Genomic DNA, 8,717 nt, shown 5'->3' with positions numbered 1-8,717 from the left:
CTCTCACAAAACAGAGAAAAGGAAGCTAAAGTTTGATGCATTTAGAGCATGTTTTTGGTAAAAATCAAAGCATTGATTGGTTGCGCACATACCTAAGTGTGTTGGGCACTTGTTTACCTCATCAATTAGCAACTCAAACACTCCCAAATCCCTCAGGAGCAGGCAGCGCATTCTGGACTGCAGAAACAGAGTATTTTTCACCATTTTACTGAGTGGAGGATCAAATTCAACTCATGTGCTTGATATATTTCAAAATTGGTTTAGCAATTAGTTGCTGCACACACTTCAGAAGAAGGCTACATGTTTGGATTGATCAATTATCATCAATTGAGCTGGGAATGAGCTGATTAAACAGGCTGTCCACTGGTTTGCAAAGAAACAAAGTGAGTTTAATCGAACAATTACTCATTGGTCTTAAACAGTTAGACTAATTCCTTTGACATGAAGTTAGTGGACATCATTGCTAAGCTAATGAATGCCTGGTTGCTCAATTTGGACAAGGATTGAAGAAATTAGAGCAAAATTACTACTGGTTTTTCCCAAAACAGAGAAAGGGATTTTACAAAATTGATATGTACACATGTCGGATGGTGTTGATATTTAACATTGAGGTTGTTTAGGTGTCAATGCAAGTTACCCATACTTGATTGAACCACTACATTGTAATTTGGAGCCTTGGAAAGCGCATCAAATCAGGGTATCTCAGACTGCGTGAGCCAGTTCATTTTGGATGCATACAGGTTGATTTTCTACATCAAAATTGAAGGTTGTTGACTACATTGGAGTATCTGGAACACTCATTGGAGTGTGGTTGAGCTGAGGAAGGCTCATTTACAGATTTGGAATTGTGCAGAAGGTATATTTGCATTGAGCAAATATGTCGGATAATCCAGTACAGATTGTTGGTGAAAAGCTGGATAGGAAGAACTTCCAGGCATGGAAGTACAGGATCAAAAGTTTCTTGAAAGGAAAAGGTTTTTGGAATCTCATTACAGGTGCTGAGCCAGAGCCTGAACTACCCCGACAACCTACACAGCACAGCAGGTTATAGCTCATAAGCAATGGTCAGAAAGAGCATTCAAAGTGTTGCATTATCTGTCTATATGTATTTCGGATGCTATGCTCATACACATACATGATGCTGAGAATCCCAAGGATGCATGGGATACATTGGTGAAATTGTTTGATACAGACACGAGTGCTCGCAAGTCTCAGTTGCGACAACAAATACATAAAATGTGAGGCGGAATAGAAGGAGCATCCATGATTATGTGCAAGAAATTAAGAAGTTTGTAGATGCATTGGCAACAATAAATGCCCCCATGCCTGATGATGATTTGGTAGACATTACCTTGCGTGGTCTTGGCAAGGAATATAAATCTTTTGATACATCTATCTTGGTTCGAAGTACAGGTTTACCAGACTTTCATGAGTTGGTTTCACTCTTGCTTGTCGAGGAAATCAAACTCAGTGTTTCCTTTCAGGATGCATCTACTAGCCATGATGATAATGGTAGAAATCAGGCTTTCTATTCGCAAAGAGGTTTTAGAGGCAGGGGGAGATTCGCATCACGTGGCCGTGGTAATGGTCGTGGATGGCAGGACACGTCACCACAACAGAATTTTTAGCCTTCATATGGTGCTAGAGGTGGTCGTGGATATACACCTCAGAGAGGCAGAGGTAATCCTCGTTGTGGTAGAGGACGTTGGCAAGGCCAACAAACATCTATGCAAGATGTGGAATGCCATTACTGTGGGAAGTTTGGTCATATGGCAAGAGATTGTTTTCGCAACAAACAGAATGATTTGAGAGGGGGTAGAGCACAACGTGGTGGTCATTATCATGGAAATTATGCACAACATGGTGGAAATTATGCATCAAGCAGTAATGATGGCAGCGCAAATCACTTGTTTTCCATGAAACATGCTGTGGGATCTATGATGACAAATGCTGAAAATGATGACACTTGGTATATATGGACTCTGGAGCATCAAACCATATGACTTGTCATGGTGAATGGTTTGAGCATATGAAGCCTATGGATGTGAAAGGCTATGTGGAAACAGGTGATGATACTCAGCATGCCATTACACATGTTGGAAGTGTACCATTGGTTATGCACAATGGTCAAACAAAATCTATGTCAGATGTATTGTATGTGCCTTCTATCACAAAAAGCTTGGCCTCAGTTGGTCAAATGGTGGAACAGGGATTACAGGTTCGTTTCAACGAGCATGGTTGCTTCGTTGAGGATTTCAAACATGGATGTAGAGTCATTGTTGCTAAAGGCAAGAAAGAAGGCAGGTTGTTTAAGCTGGATGCTGGGATTCCTGAGTTAAAATCAGCCATGTTCTCTAAAAGCAGAAATGTGGTACAGGACATTGATATGTGGCATAAGAGGATTGGACATGTCAATATACAAAGGTTAAAGAACATGCAGACAAGAGGCATTGTTAGTGGGCTGCCTAGATTCAAGTATGATGGGAATATGCATGTCTGTGAAGCCTGTCAGTTTGGAAAGCAGGCAAGGTTGCGGTTTCCTAGAGAAGGCAACATGAGTAGCAGGCCACTTGAGATAGTACATAGTGATGTATGGGGTCCTGCACAAAACCCATCTATCAAAGACAGTTTATACTATGTGACATTCATTAATGATTTTAGCAGAATGACATGGATATACTTTCTCAGAGAGAAAAGTGAAGTGTTGGAAAAGTTTATGGATTTCAAAGCTTTTGCAGAGAAGCAATATGGTTCTTGGATTAAATGTTTGAGGACAGATGAAGGTGGTGAATACACCTCAAATGCTTTTGAGCATTTCTTGAGAAAGCATGGTATAAGAAGACAATTGATTTGCAGGTATACACCTCAGCAAAATGGTGTGGCTGAGAGAAAGAATAGAGTCATTTGTGAAGTGGCCAGGGAAATGCTCAATGAAAAGAGCATGCCAGATTATTATTGGGCAGAAGCTTGTGCTACTGCGATGTATATACTTAATAAGACACCCATAGCAGCCATACATGGAAGTACGCCAGAGATGCGGCTTACAGGTTTTCGGCCAGACATTGGACACCTCAAAGTATTTGGATGCATAGCTTATGTACATGTGCCTGATGAAAGAAGGAGGAAGTTGGATCCTAAGGCAGAAAAATGTGTATTTGTTGGATATGCACAGGATCATAAGGCATACAAATGTTACAATCCACAAACTAGGCAAGTTGTTATCTCACGAGATGTGGTGTTTGATGAGCTTGCTAGTTGGTACAAAGCAAAGGACGAGGGTATCATTAAGTCATTTGAAGCTGATGTGCCTGTGAACTTGCCACAAGCAAGTTCTAGTTCTACTTCTATGTCTGGGCCAGCAGCACAGCAGGCAGAGGCTGAGAGTAGTACTGTACATCCATGGTCAGGACGTTTGAGGCATGAGAGTGTGAGCACTGGGAGTAGTGCTGTGGATAAAGGAAAGAAGAAGGTTGAAGGAATTGGAATTATAGGTTATGAGTTGTCCAGTTCAGAGAGTTTGGATGAGGAGCTTGGCATACCTGTTTTATGCACACCTGATGCTAGGCAGGATAGATATGTGCCACCACATGCTAGAGTGACAGGTGTTCAGAGTGATCCGCATGCATTGCGGAGATCCCAAAGGGTCAGATATCCAGTTGACAGGTTGACATATCGTGATTTTGCTATGCACTATGCATATATGACATCTATGGTGAAGCATGTGGAACCTACATGCTATACAGAAGCTATTGGAAAGCATGTATGGACGAAAGCAATGGATGTTGAGATGGACGCATTGGTTCATAATGACACATGGGATTTGGTTGCATTACCACAGGACAAAAATGTCATTGGTTGTAAATGGGTTTACAAAGTGAAGTGCAAATCTGATGGTTCCATTGAACGACATAAAGCAAGATTGGTAGCTAAGGGTTATGCACAAACCCAAGGTTTGGACCATGATGAAACATTTAGTCCAGTGGCAAAGATGGGAACAGTGAGAGCAGTCATTGCTATGGCTGCGGCTAATGGTTGGAAAATGCATCAAATGGTTGGGAAATGCATCAAATGGATGTTAAAAATGCATTTCTAAATGGTGATCTACAAGAAGAGGTTTATATGGCACAGCCAGAAGGGTATGTATACCCAAGATATCCCACTCATGTATGCAGATTGAAAAAGACTTTATATGGTTTGAAGCAAGCACCTCGTGCTTGGAGTGATAAGATGGGCATATATCTTATCTCCCTTGGATTTCAGATTTCTACAGCAGATTCTTCACTCTATGTGAAGAAGACAGATCATGGGATTGTTTTACTTGTCATCTATATGGATGACTTGATTATCACAGGTGATCATAGTACAGATGTGATGCATGTCAAGAAAGCATTGAGTGGGCAATTTGACATGAAAGACCTTGGTGAGTTGAGATACTTTCTTGGAATCGAAGTGATCAAAGATCATGCAGGTACATGGTTAGTGCAATGCCAATATGCATTGGTGGATATATTGGCAAAATATGGCATGACAGGGTGTAAGCCTATGAGTACACCTTTGGAGCAGAATGTGAAGTTGCGGGCTGATTTTGGTGAGGAGTTGGATGATCCATCTATGTACAGAAAGATGGTTGTTGGTAGTCTCATTTACATGACTATCACACACCTGGATTTGATTTATGCTGTGGGGCTAGTAAGCCAATTTATGCAGAGCCCCAGAAAACCTCATTTGGATGCAGTGAGACGCATCATGCGATATGTAAAGACCACTGCACATTATGATCTTCTTTGTGAGAGTGGTAAAGACTTGGATATACATGGCTACACAGATGCTGATTGGGCCTGCGGCGGCGGCGGCGGGTAGCTCATATGACAGGAGGTCTACTAGTGGTTATGCCTTTACACTTGGAAGTGCCGTGGTGAGTTGGAGTAGCAAGAAGCAACCTAAAGTTGCTTTATCTAGTATAGAGGCTGAATACAGGGGTGCAGCCATTGCTACTTGTGAAGGAATATGGTTAAAGAGTCTCTTGGCAGATTTGGGTGAGCCTATTGATGGCAAAGTTGTCATTCATTGTGACAACATGAGCAGTATATAGTTGGCCAAGAATCCAGTATTTCATGCGAGGACCAAACACATAGAGGTCCATTATCACTTTGTCAGAGAGAAGGTGCTGGATGGTACAGTTGATCTACAGTATGTGAAGATTGAAGAGCAGGTGGCAGACATCTTTACAAAGCCACTTAGCAGGGAGAAGTTTGAGCACTTCCGTACTATGTTGGGAGTACATGGGATGAGCTTGAGGGGGAGTGTTGAGAGCCTTGATATCCCAAGCTCATCTACATCTTCATCTATGGCAGTACATCATGAGCTTGAGAGGGGCTGTTGAGATTCAAGCTCGATGTCAGTGTGAGCCAGCTATACTATGTGCTGGCATGTTAGGTAGGAACATGTGTGACATAAATGACCGCGTCCAGCTGGTCATAGTGTGTGGACATTAGCTAGGGTTAGATGTGTGTGGACACAACTCATAGTGTGTTGTGTGTATTATGGAATATGGCTTTATGCATTGTGTGAGAAGGGAGATGGCTTCCCTCTATGGTTAGGGTTTGCAATATACATTAGGGTTTGCTCCTGTGTGTGTGTCTCCTCTCCCTCTACCTATTTTTCAACATGTCTCACACCCCAATACTACCACTTGAGCCATTCCAAAAATGTGGTTTGGACTTTGTGGGTCCATTCAAGCCAGTAGCTTAGAGAATAGGAAATAAATATATATTGGTTGCCACAGACTACTGCAAAAAGTGGGTAGAAGCAAAAGCTTTAAAAGACTGTAAGGCATTGATGTAGATTTTTTGGAAACCTTTTTTCTCTTTTAAATAGTGTTTAGGAGCTAGCTCAAACATGTTGATTGAGAGGTTGTGATGTACATTTTCTAGTCTAAAGCATAGCGTGTACAACTTGTGTTGGCCAAAGTAGACGAGGTAGTATGAAACCAAAGCAATCAACTGAGATAAGTGGTGAATAATGTGGAAAGACCATGTGCTTGCCAAAAAGATAACTCTTCGCAAAGATGTGAAGTTTGGAAGGACTGAGATGTCGAAAGAAGAAGAGAAGGCAGTGAAATCAAAGATATCGGATGGCAAGTCCTTTGAAGGAAAGAAGGTGGGAAAAGGTTGCTTTCTTTCGATTTTTCATAAAAGAGGCTCTAACTGAGGGTCGTAGGATATACAATAGGAGACCTAGAAGGAAGAGCACAACACAACTAGATGCTCTGGGAGACTCAGAGAAAGAAAGAGCTCAGCGTGAGGTCTATCAGAATAATGAGTAGGTGTGGGCAGGACCTGAGCAGAGAGAGCGAGTGAGTTAGAGGTTCAGTTGAGGTTTGCAGGAGGCAAGCTCAGGATCTATGTCTGAATCTCTTTAAGAGCTTGATGCTACTCAATACTTGCTTAGCTGTTATTTATGTTTGGACTTGAAGAGTTGCTGCGGGAGCTATGTACATAGTTTCCCTTTGCTTTATGTTTTTTTTTTCTTGTTTGAACCCAGGTCTTAGGGTTGTTGAGACTAGTTCTAATAATGCACATATGAAGAATACATAGTTATTGGGCTTAATCCTATTATAAGTGGATGGTTGAGGTTATGGTATTTTATTTGTGATGGTTATCATGTTTTGAATGAGATGGCTAGAAAGATCAATTGAGAAGACTCTCTGAGTGAGTGTTGGGAATTGGCTCTGACTGGGGACTGCATCAATTGAGGGTCACCAGTGATCAATTAGTGTCAGCCAAGGTTTTAGATGGATAGAAAAATATCTTTTTGAGCCTAGAGGGAGCTAGTTAGAGTGAATTCTGACAATTAGAGGTCTGTCAGAATCAGTCGGACAGTTATGTGAACTGGAGGACATCAGACAGTCAGCTAGAGGTCAACTAATATCAGATTAGGGATTGTAGGGCTGAATCATTGTCGAGTTTAAGGTGTTTGAGTGTTTGTGAATGTCATAGGACACATAAGTGAAAAGGTATGAGTCAGCACAATCAGGACTGAGTTAGATTGGAGCCAATAGGTAGTCAGTAGAAGGGTGCTAACATGACCAGTAAGGTTCTAAAGCAAGGGATTTGAGGATTGTAAGTTATGGAGGAAAATTTGAGAGTCTGGAGGACAAGAATATGACAAAGTTCAGTATTAGTTAGCTTAATCAGATACTGTCAACAAAGTAGATCAGTTGGGGTCAGATACAATCAATAGAGCAGATTAGAGGAGGTCAATAGAGCAGATTAGAGGAGGTCAACTGAGGAGTAAGGACTGAAGATTAGACTTGTTTAAAGTCAAGACTAATTCAAGGCGAATGTTTCGGTGAGTCAACTGATTCAGATTGAGAGGTTTTAGGTGTCTAAATCAGGAGCTATAAAGATACAGAGTTATCCAGAGCTACATTTAAGCAATGTCCCCACTGAGCTAAAGAGAGGTAAGCTAAGACATTCAGTTTCTTGTTTTTGTTTTTTTTTTGTGTTTGGGAGTGGTGTCTTGTATACCTGAATTCATCTAGCCTTCTTGTAGTGCTAGCTAGCAATAGCGTGGGAGTTGAAAAAAGCTCTCATAGATTGGTGCCCCCATTGAGAAAGGCTATGAATTAGGTATAGCTAGTGTGAAGAAGAAGATATTATGGAGCACATATATATGCCAACTTATTTGGGGATTCCTTTGTTCTTTGGAGAGGAAGGGGAAGAACATACATTTTTAGAAAATGTGACTACTTCATGTATTCTGAGCAACAAAGATACTCTAGCAGATAGGAGGACTACCTTGGTCTAGGACTGAGAAAAGAGACTAAGGAATGGTTTAATAGTTTGGATAGACAGGTTCAATAGGATCATTATCAGTCAGCTTTCAAAACTCAATTTTGCAAAGGAAGAGATGCGGCAACCTTATGGCAGAATATTCTTGGTCCGAAACAAAAGAAATTAGATGAATATGCTGAATATAAAGCTGTACTTCTAAGGTTATGGGGCAGGTGGATCAGAGCCTTAACCAATCTTGGAGAGGTGGTAGAGTTTTTGAAAAAAGATAGATTTATTACAAGTTTACATCCTCTACTGAAGGCCAAAGTGGAAGAGGCGATCTTTGGAGAAGCAGAAGCCATGGCCTTATATAAGGCAAAGAAGTACAAACATAGGAAATACACGCAAGGGGAAGAGGAAGATGAAGAACCATCAACAGCAAAAGGAGAGGAAACAGAAATAGAGGGCAAGGAAGAGCAAACTATGCAAAGAGGACACCCTCAAGTCATTCAAACTATTACTCCTCCTGAGTGATAAGTTAAATGAGAATATGCAAAACCTTTCCATTAACTTGGCATAGGGTATAAGAGTGAGAGAAGGTGAACACAGAGAACCATGTGAAATGGGTGGAACAAGTAGAGGTAGAGGAATGGGAAGAGGAAGAGGACACATTCCTAATGTGCAGTGTTGGAATTGTGGGGAGGACATGGACTGTATACTTGTCCTTGGCCTAGAATGGAGCCTGGTCAAGCCTTCCCTACTTATCCACAGGTTGTTCCACAAGCACCACAAATTTTAGCAAGGGGTAATTTAGCAAGCTCAAGGAGGAAATCAATAAAGGGGTAATGGCCAAGGTATTGCTGCAGCCCAAGTTCCTAATCCACGAGTTTAAGAACCACAATAGGAAACAAGAGAGAAAGTAGTACACTTGGTTGAGCTAGA

This window comes from Cibotium barometz, chromosome 52 (assembly GCF_041138505.1).
Source record: "Cibotium barometz isolate CiBa-2024 chromosome 52, ASM4113850v1, whole genome shotgun sequence".
NCBI classification, from domain to species: Eukaryota; Viridiplantae; Streptophyta; class Polypodiopsida; order Cyatheales; family Cibotiaceae; genus Cibotium; species Cibotium barometz.
The sequence above is the reverse complement of the archived record's forward strand: the minus strand, read 5'-3'. Positions refer to the sequence as shown.